A 19,590-nucleotide genomic window follows, 5' to 3' on the forward strand; every position below is an offset into this window, starting at 1 on the left:
TAAAACCCACTGGTTATCCCAGGTGCCAATATCAAAATCCAAGCACCCATTGGTTTGACCACAACATCCCAGAATTCCCACTTCTTCCTGGTCAAACCACCACACACATGAACTACAGCCATGGAACAGTGGTGGCACAGGAACTACAGCCATGGAACAGTGGTGGCACAGGAACTACAGCCATGCAATAGTGGTGGCACAGGAGCTTCAGCCATGGAACGGTGGTGGCACAGGAGCTACAGCCATGCAATAGTGGTGGCACAGGAGCTACAGCCATGGAACAGTGGTGGCACAGGAACTACAGCCATGGAATGGTAGTGGCACAAGAGCTACAGCCATGGAACAGTGGTGGCACAGCCCTGCAGCTGTGGAGCAGCGCCTGAGATGCCGAAGCTGTGGGACATAGAGCAGCTCCCAGCGCTGTGTCCTGCAGGAGCCAGCCCTGCACACACCAGAGTGATGCCCCTCAGGCTGAGCCAGAGCTGGGGACAGAGGCAGGAATTGCTGCTGGGCTGTGCAAGGCGTGGATTGAGTGCATTTAATGGTGACCTGGGGATTTGATCCTGCTCATTGTGGCTGCTTTTCTGCTGTTGGAACCATTCCAGTTCATCTCAAGTCATGAACCTCAGCAGAAACTTGGGACAAAAGGAATCAAAGTGCCTTCAGTCCTGCTGTCTTGGTTTGGAAAGACAGGAGTCTACTAATGAAGGCAGGAGCCTCCCATGAAATGGAGTATGTAAACCTCCCTGCCTCCAAATTGCTATAAATTTTAAACTAAGGGGCTCTCAGGCAAAAAATATGGGAGCAGGAAATAACAGTTATTTCATAGGGAAGAAAATAAAAGGATAAAATAAACAATGCAGTAAACTAAAACAACTACGGCAGAGTCACAACACAACCTGACACTCTGTTTATTACAGCGACCTGATGAGGTCTTCAGGGTGAGAGAAGTGGACGAGAATCTTGGTTCATGACCAGAAGGCTGGATTTATTGATATATGATATATAATACATTATAACTATACTAAAAAAGAATAAAGAGAGAAGTTGCAGAGGCTGCTAAGCTAAGAATAGAATAGGAAAGAAGAATAACAAAGTTCTGTGTCCAGCAGAAAGCAAGGACAAACTCTCCTGTGAGTGGTCAGCAAATCCAAACACTCACAGAAGACCAATCACCTGTTGCATTCCACACCAGCCGATAACAATTGTTTACATTCTTCTTCTGGGGCTTCAGCTTCCCAGAAGATGAACAAATCCCAAAGAAAGGATTTCCATGAAAAAATGTCTGCGACATTGTTGGTCAGGGTGTTGGTAGCAATCCAATTGGAAATGTGGCTGCAGTCCTCCAGGAGTGGCAGGTGTGGTTCTGTTAGAGCAGGGGCTCCTGTAGAAAAGGGTGTAGTCTTTCTCTGAGGATCCAGTGGAAGAAGAGGCAGCTGCTGTTCCTCTGGGAAATCCAGGGGAGAAGCTGTGCTGCTATTCCAGAATCTCCAGGTTCTATCTGGCTAGAATGCTTGGCTCTTCCCTCTGGGCGGAGCATCTCCCAATGGGATGGTGTAGTTCTTATCAGCCATGCAGTGACATTCAATAGCCTGTTATCAGCAGATGTCCCCCCAGGAGGGAGGAGTGGTTGTGGAAGAGATAAGGAAAACTGCCATACAGATGGCAAATAAAATCCATCTTGCCTTGCAATCTGGGACACCTGCAGAGAAACACATCTTGGTAGAAGTTGAATGATTTCTGATTTGGGAACTGAAGTGGGTCAATTATTGGCCTGTGGTTTGTTCTCATCCAGAAAGATGTTCCAAAGAACTGCAATTTGGCATTAAAAACCAGGAACGTGCCTCCTCATCTGGATATTGCCCATGGACTACACAGCTATTTGTGGTCAATATGGTAAGAAAACAACTGGAAATCTTTTCCTGATTTCCCTCTCTCTTCCAGTCTCTGGGATTAGGCCTCCAACAGTCCTTGCAGGTCTTCTTTCCATAATCTGCTCCTCTGGAGTTGGGATGGGACAAATCAGCAGTGGGAAGAGGGAGGACAATGGACCATTACAACTGCAAACTCTGGCTTTTATAGTCTCTGGATTTCCAGTGCTTAGAAACTGTCATGTTTTCAACTGTCTGAACAAATCCCACATTTGTCACTTTTTCCCCAGCAGAAAAACTTCCTTTGGCCCTGTTTAGGAACTGACCCTGGGAAACACCTCATTCCAGATGCGTTTTTGTTGGTTTTGCCAAGAGATGACAAGAAAATCAGCACAAGGGGCAGTGATGAGAGAAAGGGAAGAAACAATTCCTGTCTTTTCTCTTCCTTGTGGGAATTCTCCTCTAAAGGTTGTGCTCCAGCCAGAGACTTCCCAGGCCAAGGGCTGAGGGAAGCTATTCCCAGGCCAAGGGCTGAGGGAAGCTGAGGCAGCTGAGGCATCTCCCCCCTGGTCTGTAGCCCTGGGGCTGGGAGGGGACACGGGTGCCCCCCTTGCACCGCCTGGAATGGGGAATTCCTCCTGCCTCTGCCAGGCGCTCCTGATCCTGGCTTTAGCCCTGGCCTGGCTGCTCCTGCTCTGAGCTCCCTGCCATGGGCATTGCTGGCGCTGGAGGGCAGGAGGGAGGGATTCAGTGCAAACCTGGGAGGTGCCAGTGGGCTCAGAGATGTGTGGAGGTGACAGTGACAGAGTGACACAGGGAGGTGCAGAGGGACACAGGGACAAGACAACACCCCAGGGAAAACCTCTTGGAAATTTGGGGGACTTTGAGTGTAAAATACACATGAACACAGACACAAAGACACAGAATACTGCAAAGCATTTCCCAGCTGTCTTAGGTTGGACATGGGGCGTGTATTCTATTCCTATCTGATGGGGCAGTCACCTTCTGTGAATTGGGCAGTTTTCTTTATCTCTTCCACAACCCATCCTCCCTCCCAGGAGATATCTTCTGTTAATGGGCCATTGAGTGCCACTGCATGACTGATAAAATTCCATCATCCCATTGTGAGAAGCTCCGCCCAGAGGGAGGAGCCAAGCATTCCTACCTGGATATAATCAGAGGGCTGGAAGACCAGAGTCAGCCTTTTCCACTGGATTCCCGGAGGAAGACCAGGCCCAACACCACCACCACTGGATCTTCAGAGGAAAACTCCACCCTCCTACAGGATCCCTGCTTCAACAGAGCCACACCTGTCACTGCAGGAGGAATACAGCCACCGTTTATTGGGACTGCCACCGCCACCGTAACCCATACGGTGTCAGGTCGTATTCTAAATCTGTCAATATTTTTTCTTCGTATTATTGCGTTTATATTATTACTATTGCGTTAATTTTCCTGCTAAATAACTGTTATTCCCATTCCCATATCTGTTGCCTTAGAGCCCCATAATTTCAAAATTATAACAGTTCGGAGGGAGGTTGTTTACATTTTCCACTTCAAGGGAGGCTCCTGCCTTCCTTAGCAGACACCTGCTGAGACAATGCCCCAGGATACCCAGGCGGGTGAGGAGGAAGTCAGTGTCCCTGTCCTGTTACCCCTCTCTCCTGCTCCATCTCTCAGCCTAACAGAGCCCCTGGCTGCAGGACAACCCCACTGCCCATGCCGTCCTGCCGGGGAAGCACTGGGAAGATCTCCTTCCCCTTCCCTCTTGTACACAGGCACATCTCATCCTCTCTTTGTCCTTCCTCCCCCAGAGCAGGAGCTGCGGATGGAGACCTGGAAGGAAAAATCCCCACAGCAGAACCTCATGGAAGAGGCTGTTTTGAGCAGCTCCATGGCAGAAGAATCCAACAGAGAGGAAAAGTCACAGAGATCCCTCAGGAGGAGGGGCTCCAAACCCAGCCCAGGGTGCTCTGAGGAGGAAAGACCCACCCTGGGCCAGGAAGGTCGACAGAGCTTCAGCCAGGGCTCGGAGCTGGTGGTGCATGAGCAGCTTCACGATGGGGAGAAGCCCTACAAGTGCTTGGAGTGTGGGAAGAGCTTCAGCCGGAGCAGCAAACTGATCCGCCACCAGATGACCCACACTGGGCAATGGCCCTACGAGTGTGAGGAATGTGGGAAGGGCTTCAGCTGCAGCTCAGAACTCATCAGGCACCAACGCATCCACACTGGGGAGAGGCCCTACAAGTGTCCCCAGTGTGGGAAGAGATTTCGGAGCAGCTCCAATCTCATCCTGCATGAGCGGATTCACACTGAGGAGAGGCCCTTCCGCTGCCCTGACTGTGGGAAGGGATTCCGACGTAACTCCCACCTCATCATCCACCAGCGCATCCACAGCGGGGAGAGGCCCTACGAGTGTCCCCAGTGTGGGAAGAGCTTCTCACACAGCTCTACCTTGACCCGACACCAACGCAGGCACCGGTAAGGGAAGCCCTGTGTGTGCTCCAACTGCAGGAGGAGCTTTGTGCACTGGTGCAGCTTCATCCCCATGGGAGGACCCACATTGTTCAGAACACTGGTGACCCACATTCCCAGTGATCCATGTTGGGAGGACACCTGGCTGGTTATCCTTTTGGCTCTAATTTTCTTCTGATTTGTCTTTATCACTTAAAACCACTTAAAATAGGACTAAAATGAAAGTAATTGATCAAGGATGTCTAAAGTCCCAGCATTTAACAGGTATTTGAGGTGGAATTTATGGTTTGTGAACATTTGTTCTGTAGGATTTGTGGGTTCTTGGGGGATTTCAGCAAGTGTTCTCCATATCTTTGCATTCCAGAATTCCAGATAGATTGGTCTGTCACCTCAAAACAATTCAATCCCATTGAAAACACCTCCATTTTACCCCAAAATTTACCAATCCATGTCAAAATGCCTTATTCCCACCTAAGAAAAACTCAGTCCATGACAAATCTACTTGATTCCACAATGTCCAGGGTGAGATGGGGTTGGAAGGAGATTGGGAGAAGTAGCATCCAAATTTGAGGGTGTGGGATTGAGATTGTGTGGGGCTGGATGTGTGGCCTGTATTTTGATAGTAAATAAAACTTTCAGAATTACTGACTTCTGTCCCACTCAATTTTTGTCAGTTCCAGTTTGTTTTTAAGAGTGCCACCTTCGCAGCTGATTGTGTTTGTGCCCTTCTTTCTCTCCTTCCTTTCTTTGCCTGCTCTGTTTCTCTCTCAGTGTCTCTCTTGACCATGGGCAGCTCCCACCAAAGATCCTGCCCTGATTTATTTCCCAATCCAGGAGCTACAACAACCACGGGTGAAGCTATGAAGGCTGGCAGTGAAACGTCACTGTAAGATCTTGCTCCACTTGGCCTTTTTCTCCTTCTTAGGAGCTTGGCCTTCCAGGGCAGGAACATGTTTTCCTGCCTGGGAACTGGAATTCCCGCCACCAGGAGTGTGTGCCATGGATCCCAGAGGGGCATTCCTGAGGCTCCCAGGGTGCTGCTCCTGCTGTGCCTCCCAAGGAGCTCTGCAGGGCCAGGGGACAAGGTCCAGCAGCTCTGTTGGTTCTGCACTGCCACAACAGCTCCTGGTTCCATGAGTTTCCATACCGCAAACAGCCGTTCCTTGATTCCCATGATGCCCAGCTGTGTCACCATGGATATTTGGTGTCATGAAGTTCTTCATGGTCACAATGGCCTTCTTGGATGGGCAGTGCCACCATGGACCATTGGCTCCATGCAGCCCTGCTGGGTCACCATGGACTCTTTGGTTCCATCAGGTTCTGGGGGTGTCTCCATTGTCTCCTTGGATCCACAGTGTATCAATGGACCACTGGATCCATGTGGCCCTGCTGTGTCACCATGGCCCCTTGGTTCCATGGGTCACAACTGACTCCTTGCTTCCACGTCACCTCCTCAGTGTCAAAATGGCCCCTTCGTTCCATGAGGAACACAAAAGTTTTGTAGCAACTTGGAAAAATCGTGCTTAATACACCTGGGAACATCTGTTTGCATTCAAGAGAGAGGTAAAAGGTGAGGATGGCACCAGTAGCTTCATCTGCAACACAGATCCAGGGAAAGGACAGGGACACAGAATTCAGCTGCAAGACTCAGAGAATTCTGCTCCCAGAGATCATTTATGCTCACACTGTCCCTTTTAGAAGGGTGACATCATTCCAGGCAGCCTGGACTGAGCAGGTGGTTTCTGAGGTGGGTTTGTTTTTCAGGAAACCCACTCAGGCTTTTCCATTTGCTCTGATTTGAAAATAAAACCAGAGAGAGACTCAAAGTCAGAAATACAATTTATTAGGAAAAAAAATAATGCAATAATACAAAATAAAAAACACCGATAAAGTCAGAATATAACCTGTCACTCTGTTGGTCAGGGTGTTGGTAGCAGTCCAGTTGGAATGGTGGCTGCAGTCCTCCTGGAGTGGCAGATGAGGTTATGCTGGAACAGCGATCCTGTAGTAGGGTGTAGCCTACCTCTGAAAATCCAGTGGAAATGGCAGCTGTTGCTCTGGGGAATCCGGTGGAAAGGCAGCTTGTTTTGTCCCAAAGCCCAGATAATATCCAGGGGGGCATGCTTAGCTCTTCCCCCCTTGGTGGAGCATCTCATAATGGGCTGATATCATTCTATGAGTCATGAGGTGGGTCCATTAAAGGGAAATGGCTCCTGGAGGGCATTATCTCTGAGTCATGCAGAAAGGCATTGATGGGCCTATTAACAGGAGATAAGGAATAAAACAATGCCCCTCCTGTTTCAACAGCTCTTGAGGATGGGAATAGAATACATCTTTATATTGTAACCTAGGACATCTCTCACCAATGGAAGGGTGAGACAGAATAACTTCATATTTGGCATCATTTCATGCTCTGCTGGGAGTTTCCTGAGGGCTGGTAGTGCTGTTGGCTTCCCTAACAGCTTGGGTAATGGCTGTGGGACTGAGGGCTGGGTAAAAACCAGAACAGTATTCTTGTATTTATAGTCTTTTGCTACATGTCCAGTTTTCCTGCAGTTATAACAGTTTCCACTGCCTTTATTACATTCTGTATTGTGGGGAAGCACATTTGCTACAACCGGCATTTCAATTGCACCCTGGCTGGTGGCCTTGGCTAGGCTGGAGTCACAGTCTGAGATCGCCTGGCAAATGCAAGCATCAACCATCTGAGCAATGGTTGGCTCAGGGTCAAGGGGGAGGCTGTGAAGAACCTTTCTGCAGTCAATACTGGCATTACAGAAAGCTAATTTGCTAATAAGATAATCCTAGACCTTTTGATCATCTACCTGCTTTTCCAGGGCTTTCATAAGGTGCTTTATGATCTTGACATAGCTCTCATCCGAGCCCTGGTGAATGTAAGTGAAGTCAGTGTGGGGTGTAGAAGCATCAGGTGTTTGGAGGAGGGTGGACCATGCAGCGCCTTTGAGATCTTCCAGTATTGACTGGGGCATGACTTCAGCCTGATACTGCAGTCTAGTATAGTCTCCTTCCCTGGTAATGTGGTCCATTGTGAGGCATTGTCGCCCTTCTTCCTCAACATAACCTTTTGGTAACTCATGAACTTTATTTATCCAAACTCCTTTCCAGAAAATAAATTCATCAGATGACAATATAATTTTCATACACCATTTTAAATTTTGTGGCACCATTGTGTGGGTAGTTAATGGCATGTCCAGCAAATTGTTAAAATAGGGAGAACCCTTCCCATAATCCTTGGCAGCTTTACTAAGTCCTTCATTTCCCTATGGAGGTAGGGAATCCAAGATTCAGGTCGCACCTGTGCAGTATAAGCAGGGGCCAAAATCTAAATGGGAATCTATTCCCTATGGATTCCCAGGGGCCAAAACCTAAATGGGAATCTATTCCCTATGGATTCCCATTTAGGTTTTGGCCCCACTTATACTGCACAGGTGCCACCTGAATCTTGGGTACCACCTCCCAGTCCCCCTCCTTTGCAGCTTTTCTCCGCATCCTCTGCCAAGAATCCTTGGGCTCATCCTCACTCTCAGATAAGCTATCACTCTTTTCCTCTGTGGAGGAGGCAGGTCTGCTGGCAGAGGCGCAGGCCTTTCTGCCGATCGGCAATGCCTGGTGTTGAAGGCCTTTGGTAGCCAAAATGGCTTCCTTCTAGTTGGTCCCATGTCCGGTTCCAGTGATGTGGGAACTGGAAGAGGCTGGACTGGACAAGGGGCCTGGAAGTGGAGAGGTGCAGCCCGCATTGGGGAGAACCTTTCTGCTGATAGGGGAGGGACTAATGTGGCAGTGGAATTCAACATTAAGGTGAGACCCGACACAGAGGAGGCACCTGGAGCAAAGGCGGGAAATGGGGATGAAGGTGGGAGGGAATCAAAAAATGCGGCCTCTCTAACAGGAGTATTGCCATCTTGTGATTTATAGGAAGGAGGATTAGAACTAGGGAATGAAGGAATGTGGGTGAGGGAATATCTCAAGGCAGCATGGCCACTACCACCCTGAGGAGAGGACAGAAAAGGAGGGGAGATGGCAGACAGCAGATGGCTTGTCTGTGCCGAAAGGCGGGCTCCATCTCCCATCCTGTTCTCAGGGAACCTGGGTTCGGGAATGTGAAGGGTGGTTTGAATAAACCAGGGCAAAGGTTTGGAACCATGAATTCATTAAATGATCCCATAAATTGAATGAAACAACAGATAAAATTTCTCAACTTTTAAAACCCCTTGTATTTGTAAAATATAAAGCTTATCCCCAACAGCATCCCAAAATGATAACTGATAGATAGAATCAACAGAGATATCAGGAAGCTCCTCAAATAACCATGAACAATACCTTTTAAACTCCCTTCAGAAAATTAACTCCCCTCTAAATTTAAAACTCTCCAAAACTTAACAAAAACATCCTTCTCAGCTTGGGAATGAGTATTTCCCATAGCTGCCCCTAGTGGAAGAGGGAATGCCCACCCACAGGAACAGAAAATCAGAAGCCCAAACCCCTGGGAGCTCTTTGCCACTCAGTCACTCACTCTCAGTCTCACAGGCACAATCTCCAGCCAAAGTGGGGCTGTCAGAGAAGCAGGTCCCATAGATGTTGAGGGGATTGTCAACTTCTTCTTTAGCGAGATTAGATAAAACTCACTTCAGTGTTGTGGCTGACCCGAAGGGGTACAGCTTCCAGTGACGTCTGGCTGGCAGGATCACTGCTGGAGACACAAGGACCTCAAGGAATCTGGTTCCTCTTCAGACGCCATGTGTAGCATCATGGCCCTACTGAGGCCCTTGGAGCGTCCAGCACTCATAAGCACAAACCTCACTGCTACCTTAGAAAGCTGACAGAATGAGCAGGATGAGTCTTCATATGATCTCCTGCAAACTGGGTTTATTGGTACACAAACAGGCTACACAGCTGAACAGGCCCCAGGGACGAAGGCAGGGTGTAGACTGAGGGAACAGGGCCTTATATGGGGTAGTGAGGGTGGAGCTGAGGGTCAGGGTCCAATGGATATGGGGGAGATGGTGCAGAGGAGGGGTCAGAGCTGAGGTCAGCCAATAGGAAACAAGGGTGGAGGAATACAGCAAACTAGGGCAAATGGAGGGACAGAGAGAGAACATTTTAGGGCCAAACAAACGTGGGCAATAGGAGTTGAACTAGGGTAATTAGGCCAATGGGCCAATGGGGTAACCTAACGTAACATAAATCAGCATGTGTCTGCAAAGATCAATATGAGAAGAAAGCATCTCACCCTAACCTGAAAGCCTATTTCTCTTATCTAGAACCAGTCCTCCATGTCTGGGGGATTGAGATTCTGATGCTAGGCCTCTGGGCCTCCACACATCCTCACAGCTGGCCCAGGGCAGGTCTGGAGGGGTCTTGGTGGCAGCTTGGGCTTGGCACACACTTGAGGAGGGTGTCTGTTTTCAACAGGGAGCTTAGGAGTTTTAGAGTGCTAAAAGAAAAGAAAAAAAACCCTCTTTGCCTGAGAGCAGCCAGTTCTCCAAGCTAAGCTGATGCCAGGTGAGTGAGAAGAGACAGGATGGGGTTTGGAAATGTGGAGCAAGGCTCTCCACACTGTGTCAGATCTCAAGACACAGCTTCTCAGAGCAGGCCAGAGCTCCTTAGGAAAGTCCCTGGGTCAATATCAGTCACAGAAGGCTGCTATCATTTCTTCTCTAAATAGAACCATACACCCTTAAAACAGGAATGTGGATTTATTAGAAGCTCTTTGAAATATTTCTCCATAACAATAGAAAAAAAACTTCCTAGTGAACTGCACTTCAGTAGAGCGAAATCAAGGCAAAACCATGGTTTGTCAGGACTTGCTTGATTCTAATGAGCCCCATGGTGCATTTGGAGCTGAGCCCTTGAATCTCAAGGTCTGAGAGGAGATTGCACAAACCTTTCCAGGAGTCAAAGACAGAAGAAAACCCCAGAGTGTCTCAAAGCATGAATGAGTCCCACTGAGGTCCCTCCCCAAACATGCTCCTCATGACTCCTTGGAGGAGAGAATTGGAGGCCAGATGGTACAAAAACCTCTCAGAAGCCTCATTGAGGAAAGGAAATTCCAAAGCACCTTAAAAACCATTATTACCTCAAAGTATTAATGAGTTCCACTGAGTGTCAATACAAAGCTCTCAAGGGACTCGTTAAAGCAGATAACTGAGGCCATGATTGCACAAATCTCTCATGGAGTCTCTATCAAAAGGGAAACACCAAGTACCTTAAAATAACTGAAGTACCTTGAAGCATTAATGAGCTCCACTGAGGGTTGTTACTGACAAAGCCTCTCCAGGGACTAATTACAGCAGAAAATTGGAGGCTATGATTGCACAAAGCTCTCAGAGACTGCAAGGCCAAAGCAAAAGCCAAAGTCCTTTGAAAAACCTGCAGTCCCTGCAAGGAGCATTCAGGAGCCCCCAGCACCATTGCTGAGCAAGGCTCCCCAGGGACTCCTTCCAGCAGATCCTTGAGGCCGCTAGGATGTGAGCTAGGGGGGGATGCTGAGGGCAGGACAAGGGGCTGACAGTGCCCAGCCTGGATGGGGCTGTGCCAGGAGGCCCCAGTGCCTCAGGACAAGATGTCTCCTCACAGCCCTTGGTGGCACAGACCCTGCTCTGCCCCAGGGCACCAAGAACTGGCTTCTCTTTGTCCACAGCTGCCATCAGTGCCTCCAGTTCTCTGCTCTGCCTGGGGCCTGGGGACACTTTCTCTGTTGTGTCCCTGACAGGGATCTCTTCAAAGTACAAGAAACTTCAGTGTTTCAATAGAACTGAGTTCTTAAGGGTTCTGTGACATCACAGAGCTAGCTGTGACATCACAGAGCAGGGTGTGAGGCCATAGAGCAGTGTCTGCCATCATAGAGTGTGGCTCTGAGGCATCAGAGAGTGGGTTGTGACATCACCTGGTGGCTGTGTAACATCATAGAGGAGGCTGTGACCTCACAGAACAGATTGTGACATCACAGGGTGACTTTGTGACATCAGTCTTCTGCGATGTCACAGCACTGCTGTATGAAATCACAGGGTGACATAGAGTTGGCTCTGTGATATCACAGGATCAGTGTGATATCACAGGGTCAGTGTGACATCTCAGGGGCTGTGTGACATCACAGGGGCAGTGTGACATCACGGGGGCTGTGTGAGGTCACTGGGGAGGTCACTCTGCCCCGGCCCCCCTCACAGTTCCCCCCAGAGCAGTCCAACCCTGCTCGTGCACAGCGGGGTCCCCTGTCCCCCTGGGTTCCACTGCCCCCGGCCCCGCAGCCTCCCCCAGAGGATGTTCCATGAGATCAACCCCAGAGCCTCACACGGGGACGGGGGGATGGGGCCCTGGGGGTGGCACAGGGGGACAGGGACCCCCCGGCAGCGTCCCCGTGTCCCCCAGGGCCAGAGCCTGAGCCAGGGCTCCTTCACCCTGTTACAAACAAGGGGCTGAGAGCGCTGAAAAATCCCCAGCAAGGGAGCAGCAAAAACCAGATTGAATATTAAGGGACAGCAGCACAAAGTTCTTTGGCAAGAGTCACTCTGCTCCTGATTGGACATTTCAGGCACACCAGGGAAACAAAGCAACAACAAAACCAAACAGAGTCCAGGTAATCAAACCAGAAATTAACCTAGAACTGTCCCTGGGTGTGTGTGTGTGTGTGTGTGTCTGTGTCTGTGTCTGTGTGTGAGACACAAGGACAGCAAGGGCAAGGATAAAAGGAACATGGTCTGAAAGTTTAACAGAGCTCAAACTTAACAGGACTTTACTTATACATTAACCTTAACTGATACTTTCAACCTCACAATTTAGCAAAAGAGCAGAGTATAACAGCATGTAACCTAACTTAAACCTATGACTTCGCAATTTAACAGAGGAATAACACTTAACAATATTGAACTTAACATATAACTTATACTAAAGGTAACTGCTTAGCAAAAGAAGAACTCTCAGCAGAATTAACTTCACTTAGGCCTTGTGATTTAACCTTCCCTACAGGCCTGACTGACTCAGCTATCCCAAGCACTCAAGCCCCTCAGAGAGCAGCATTTCTGCCACATTTCCCCAGCACAGGCACTCCTGTGTGCACACAGACTCAAAGAGTCAGTGCAAGGCACCTGTGAGCAATTCCCCTGAGGGCAGGCAATGCTCACTGTGGACCCTTTGGCATCTCCCCAGCAAAGGGCAAAGGGCTGAGCCTGGAGGAGTGGGGGGATCGGCCCAAGCTCCATCATTGTTCAGGATCCCCGAGTGCAGCAAATGGGAGAGTTCCCAGCCGGGAGAGGCCCCACTCAGAGGGAGTGGCTGGCCCAGGAGAGCTCCAAGGGCTCCTTTTGGAGCGCTGTTTGCAGGGCCCCAAGAGAGGGGCATCAGTCCCAACAATGGTTCATCCTGGCCGCACTTGGCACCAACAGCTTTCTTTGGCAGTGTGAGAACAGGGATGTTGTGCCACTGAGGGAACAAAAACAGTTCCCAGGGCTGTTCCTACAGGAACCAGGAGCTGGTTGGGCAGCAGCAGTGCCTGGGGCAGACAGTGTTTGTGATGAGCTGCAGAGGAGCTGAGCCCAGGGGCTGTTGGCCAAGGCCAAGTCCCAGGGAGCATTTCTCAGCTGGCAGGGTGGCCTGAGAAGGGGAGGAGGGAATGCAGCAGCACAGGGCCCATGGAACCAAGGGACCATTGTGACACTGTGGGGCTCTGTGACACCAAGGGACCATTGTGACACTGTGGGGCCCTGTGAGATCAAGGGACCATTGTGACACTGTGGGGCCCTGTGAGACCAAGGGACCATTGTGACACTGTGGGGCCCTGTGAGACCAAGGGACAAATTGTGACACTGTGGAACCCTGTGACACCAAGGGACCATTGTGACACTGTGGGGCCTCATGGGATCATGGAGAGCACTGTGACATTGCTGGGCCTCATGGAACCAAGGGGACTGTACTGACGCTATGTGGCTCCATGGAATGTAGGGATCATTGTGACATTGAGAGGCCCCATTGAACCAAGGGTCCATTATGACACCACGGGGCCTCATGGAACCATGGAGACCATTATGACACGTTGTGGTGTTATGGAACCAAGCGACCATTGTGACACTGTGGGACCCCATGGAACCAAAGGTTCATTGTGACATTGCAAGGCCTCGTGGAACCATGGAAAGACAATTGAGACACTTTACAGCCTCATGGAACCAAAGGGCTATTGTGACACTGAGGGGCCCATGGAATCACAGACACCATTGTGCCACTCAGGGGACTCATGGAGACCATTGTGACACTATGAGGCCCCATGGAATAAGCAAAGCATTGTGAGACTGTGAAGCCTCATGGAACCAGTGAGACCACTGTGACCCTGGGAGGACCACTGTGTATTGTGGGGCCTCGTGAAACCAAGAGGCCTTTGTGACACTGCAGGGCTGCATGGAACCAAAGGTCCATTGTCACACTGCAGGGCCTTGTGGGATCTCAGCACCTCAGGATGAAGGTGCAGAGTGACCGAGACCACCCTTGGGGGGCTCGGGAGTCCTGGAATGTTGCCAGAAGTGTCTGGTGGCTGGACTTTGATCCTACACAGGAGATGACATCTGTATGAGGACTGGGAGGATTTTACTGGGTGAATGGTGAAGGGATAAGGTAATTAAGGTGTAGAACACAGGGTTTAGGATTTCTGTACAGGGGGGTCTAGAGAAGTAAGATGGAGGAATTGGGGCGTGTCCTGTCCTTCTTCTTCTTCTTCTTGGCCTCCATCTTCTGTGGTGATGGTGGCACTTTGGGATTGGTCTTTACTAGAAGTGCACCGGTTAATAAGAGTAGAAGGTGTTGGGGAAAAATTATAAATATTGTACACGTAACTTCGGGTATAAAGATAAGTGACCGCCCCAGGGGCTGGGGAGTGTGCCCATGGCTGACTTGCTGTGCAGACCTCTGTCGGGCTGAAAGAAAATCTTTTAGATAAACAATTAATAAACACCGAGACCGAAAGAAGATCAGAAGTCTCTCCTCGTCCTTTGAAGCGCCGGGCTGTCCAAGGCCACCCTGGGCCTTTCCAGGTCTTTGAAACAGCCGAGAAACCGAGCAAGTGGCATCCCTGAGCTATCTCCGGACATAAACCGGTCATAAATCAGCCAACAGGAGAAACAGAAAACCACCAAGCATAAATCAGCAAAGAGAAAGGCTGGAAATCTACAGGGCCTCATGTCATCAGTGGCCCATTGTGACAGTGGGCAACCCAAGGAAACCATTGTGACACTGCAGGGCTGTATGGAACCAAAGCTCCAGGGCAACACAGAGTGGCCTCCTGTCATCAGTGGTCCATTGTGACACTGTGGAGCCAAAGGAGAGCATTGTGACACAGCAAACCCCCAGGGTCCAAAGGTCCATTGAGACATTGCAGATCTCATGGAACAGAGGAGTCACGTGACATTTTGGGGCCTGGGGAACCACGGAGACCATTGTGACACTGCAAGGCCTCATGGAATCCTTGGGACCATTGTGACACTGCGGGACCTTGTGACACCTGGGGGCCATGTGACATTGTGGGACCCCATTGAACCTGGGGGCCAGTGACACTGCAGGTCTTCTTGTAATCAAGAGGCTATTGTGACACTGCTCGAACCCATGGAATCAAGTCACCATGATGACACTGCGGAGTCCCGTGGATCCAAGGCACCATTGTGACACTATGGAGCCCCATAAAACCAAGGGAAAACAGAAGAGGTCTGGCTGGTTTGGCTTCCCATAGACTGCCTGACTGGTCCAAGTGAACTTTTGGATGTTGAGGGTCACTTCTCATCTGCTGCTGAAACACTGGGGCTCTGTGCTTTCCTTCCCAATGGAAAAGAACTGTCCTTCTGCTCCAGACACCCATGGCCAGAATTGGGATTTCACCTCCAAAGTTCCTTATATCCAGGGATTGTTTCCATAGGAATATTGCCAGGACAAGTCTGGCTGGCAGTAGTTTCACAAGGGTCACCTCTCATCTGTCCCCAAAACACTGGGGGAGGCTCCATGCTCTCCTTCCCATGGGAAAGAACTGTCCTGCTTCTCCAGGTGCCGATGGCGAGATTGGGTTTCCACCTCCAAAATTCCCTAAATACAAAATCTGCTATTACTGACATGTCTAGCTGGCCTTGGCCTACTGAGGCTGTCACCTTCCTTCCAAACCTTGAGGCTCTGTGCTTTCCTTCCTATGGAAAAGAACTGTCATTCTCAGCCAGGTGCCCATGGCCACAATTGGGATTTCACCTCCAGCACTGCCTGTTGTGACCGACCAGAGGAGATTGTTGGCTCTAAACATTTTGTGTGTGGGGGAGCAAGGGGCAGGTCCAGCCTTGCCCTGCCCTGTAAGCCCAGCCTTGCCCTGCCCTGTGACCCCAATCCCCCCAGGGGCCTCCAGTGGGTTTACGGTTTCTACCTGAAGGGTGGCACCCTGAACCCCCAGCACCGCCGTCCCACCCTGGGCACTGGGGCCCTCTTGGCTCTCCTCAGTGTTGCTGCTGTACTTGGGGCACCCTAAACCCCGCTAGGGACCCGTGTCCCCCCACTGCAGGGATTGTGCGCGACTCACACTGCCCCGATCCTCCATGCACCCGGAGCTCCGTTCGGGGTTTGCGTGCCAACTCACCAATTCATCTGCCACCTTTACTCGAGTTTGGTGCACAGGAAAAACACCAGCCAGATATCTGCAAGAGGTCAGGAATTACACAAAATTTTACAGGCCAAGTACAAAAAAACAAGAAACTTTGGAAGAGGATTTCATGCAACATCCAATTACAAAGAAAATACTTATCATAGCAGTAACTTCATTAACTTAGTTCATTTGATGTAGAAATCATTGAACATGTAAGCTGTTGAGGTACCCAAAAATGTTCCATATAAAGAGCATTAGAAGGAGAAGAAAGAGAGAGAGCCAGAAAGACAGATGCTCTATAGAAAGACACACATATGACTATCAGCTCCTAGGGTTCCAGTGTGGGTGAAACACAAACCCCAGGAGAGGGCAGAGTCCATACCAGGGGCTGACCTTGTGCTCCGTGTTTTTAAGCCTCCGGGCCTTTGTGGGTCTCCCCCCAGGTGGGATTTCTGATCACTCAGGCAATCAGGGCTGGGTTAGCACTGTCCTCACTGTGTGACTGATTGACAGCTCATCCCACAGTGTCTCAGGACATTGATCTCATCCATCCTCTGATAGTGACTATGGTGACACTGGGGAACCTCATGGAACCATGGGTCAGTTGTGACCAGGTGGGTCCAAGGACACCACGGTGACATCAGGGAACCTCGTGGGAACAAGTGGCCATTTTGATGCTGTGGATCCCCATGGAACCAAAGGAACATGGAACACGCTGATGCCTTCAGTTTTAGCTGTCATATTTCCAGATTCTCTACTGCATTAGTCTGTAATTCTGGACTTCATACACAGTGTTATCAAGTTCTCTTCACAGTGTAGTCAGACAAAACAATCCTTTTCTAGCCCCAGAACCAGACACTGTTGCAGCTTCAGGCACAAAAAGTGCAAACAACAGCGAATTGCGGAGAGCAAACCAGGATGATGGGACTGCATAACCTGAGGCTGTAATTGGACAACTAAGCCCAATATTTAAACGGACCAAACCTTATGAAAGTGTGAAAACACCTGACCAGTCATCCATTTTGAGTGTAGCCTCGGCTGGGCTCTTGACCTGCTCAAAGTGAATCCTTTGAAGGCCTTTTAATAAATCCCAGCAAGAGGCAGAAGCCATGAGAAAGCTGACAACTCTTTGTGAGAACAGAGTTGTGGAGCAGGGAAAACCAACTTGTTTTTCCTGAGACAGAGCTCTAGGACTGTGGAAAACAACCTACTTTCCCTGAAAAAGAGCTGTAAGACTGTGATAAACACCAGCCACCTGTATAAACCGTTTTTTCTCTTTTAGATAGAAAAATGAAGACTATCTCTCACAAACAACTTTTCCTGCACATACACACCAGGGGTTTGAGTGACTAATCAATACAGGGTAACAACTTGTTGCTGACCAACGGGGGATAGACAGGGGATGTTCTTAAAAAACCCTTCAAAAAGGCCTATAAAAAGACCGTATAAAAATAGCACAGGATTGATCCTTTCTTTTTGCACCATAAAATGTGTCCTGCATCCCTCTTTATCGGGTGCTGTTGCAGTGCCCTTTTATTTCATAGCTTTTTGGATGGTCTGTTCCAGTTCACCCCCTGTCTGTTGTCTTTCCCCAAGCTGGATTATTCCCAGGTTATATCCCTCCCCTTTTACCCTTCAATCATTATAATCCCCACCCTGTATTCCAGTGCCTTCCCTATCCATCCCTGTAAACTCTGCCCCTGTTCTGGACCCTTCCCTGTCAGTCTCCTGTAAACCCCTCCCCTGCAGGTTCCGCCCCTCAGGAATTCCCCTCGTGGATGATGCCCCATTGGCCCATGTGACCTGCCCACCACCCCCCTTATCCCATTGGCCCCTGAGATGTATTCCCCTCCTTTTGCTCCTCCCTCCCTGATTCCCTATTGGTTCAGCGATCGTGCCCACCCACAGTTCTAGTGCTGTATAAAATCCTGAGCACACTGGTGCTTGAGGCTCTTTGGTGCCTCTTACCTTTGAGGAATAAATCTTCCTCAGAATCTCACACCGAAGGCCTCCCTTTCCTCTTTAGTCTGCTCCCTGATGCTGACACCATTCCAGCTGTGAAGCAGGTGGCTCCAAAGTTCAGCTCTCCCTGTTTCAGGGGAAGCTGTTCCCCACTCATGGCACTGCGGCCCCCTGAGCCAGGTGTGGATTCCAGCGCGGTGTCAGCCTGGGGCTCCTGCTGGGCTGAGTCTGCCCTCAGGCAGGGCTCAGCTCCCCAACAGCATCTCGGTGTCACCTGTGAGCCCCGTGGAGAAGACACCTCTGTGCCCTCTGCTCAGAATTTCACTGCCAGGACAGCAGGAATGCAACCCAAACCTGCCTTCAACCTGCTGGGGTGGGCAACTCCTGCACCAGGGGCTTTCTCGCCATTCTGCTGCTCATGGCCAAGACATTTTCCCTGCCCTTCTGCCAGGGCAATGCCCTGTGCCAGCTCTGCTGTGAGACTTCCCTGGGGCGCTGCCAGCACCAGTCGTTCCTTCAGTATTGGAACTGGAGTCAGCGAACATGACTGAGCCCAGGTGAGCTCTCAGGATGGCCGGGAACAACTGGTCCACCTGGCCCACCCCAAAATTCACCCAAGTCCTGCTGGAGCCGATGGACTCAGTGGCCAAGAACGACCCCAGAGCCAGGTAGAACCACTCGCCCTTTCCCAGGACACTGTGGTGGCTCTACCCCACTGTGGCCAGGCATTACGGGTGACCGTGTAGGGCCCCTCACCCAGGAAACCCCACAGCCCCGCAGGGCCCTGCAGACAGGTAGACCCAGCAGCCCCGTCCTGCCAGGGTACCAAATTTCCAGACCAATAAATAATTTCAACCTACTTTTGACATATGAAGATTTTTTTTGGCATTTAAATTCTTTTGAGTAAATCAAGAATTTTGGGGGTGTTATATTGTATTTGCAGGGATTCCCAACGAAGGCAGCAATGTTGCATTTGACTCCATGTTCTCAGAAAGCTAATTTATTATTTTACAATACTATATTTTATTAAAGAATACTATACTATACTATACTATACTAAAGAATGCAGAAAGGATACTTAGTGAATGTTCAAAAGATAATAATGAAAACTCCTGACTCTTTCCAGAGTCTTGACACAGCCTGGCCATAAATGGCCAACGAGACAAAATAACTCCCACCAGAATCCAATCAAACAAATCACCTGTGGGTAAACAATCTCCAAACACATTCTGCACATGAGCACAACACAGGAGAAGCAAATGAGATAAGATTTGTTTTCCTTTTTCTCTGAGGTGTCTCAGCTTCCCAGGAGAAAAATCCTGGGCAAAGGGATTTTTTCAGAGAATGTGAACGCCACCGTGTTAGAGATGAGTAATGAGATGTTTGGCTCTCCCAATTAAAGGCGGGACATGATAAGTATGTTAAGAGAAGTTGTACAGATGTATAGTTATGTTACTGCAATGTGTTCCCCCCGCCCAGCATTGTTATCCCGGGATGATCTTGGTAGTCCGGGCATTTGGGGAAGGGTAAATTGTTCCTAAGGGGCAAGGCTTAGCACCACCTGTCCTCCAATCCAGTTCCAAGAAAGCAGTCTACACCAATGGACAGCGACCAAGAGTCAACAGACAGCCTTTGGGAGGAGCTCGGGCTGCCTGTTGCAACAGC

General features: G+C 49.7%; 1 pseudogene; it reads left to right on the top strand.

Moving 5' to 3' along the window:
- Window positions 1-19,590, top strand: part of LOC131094631 (zinc finger protein 850-like) — a 278,757-nt pseudogene that overhangs the window by 81,893 nt on the left and 177,274 nt on the right.

Source organism: Melospiza georgiana, chromosome 30, assembly GCF_028018845.1.
Source record: "Melospiza georgiana isolate bMelGeo1 chromosome 30, bMelGeo1.pri, whole genome shotgun sequence".
NCBI lineage: Eukaryota > Metazoa > Chordata > Aves > Passeriformes > Passerellidae > Melospiza > Melospiza georgiana.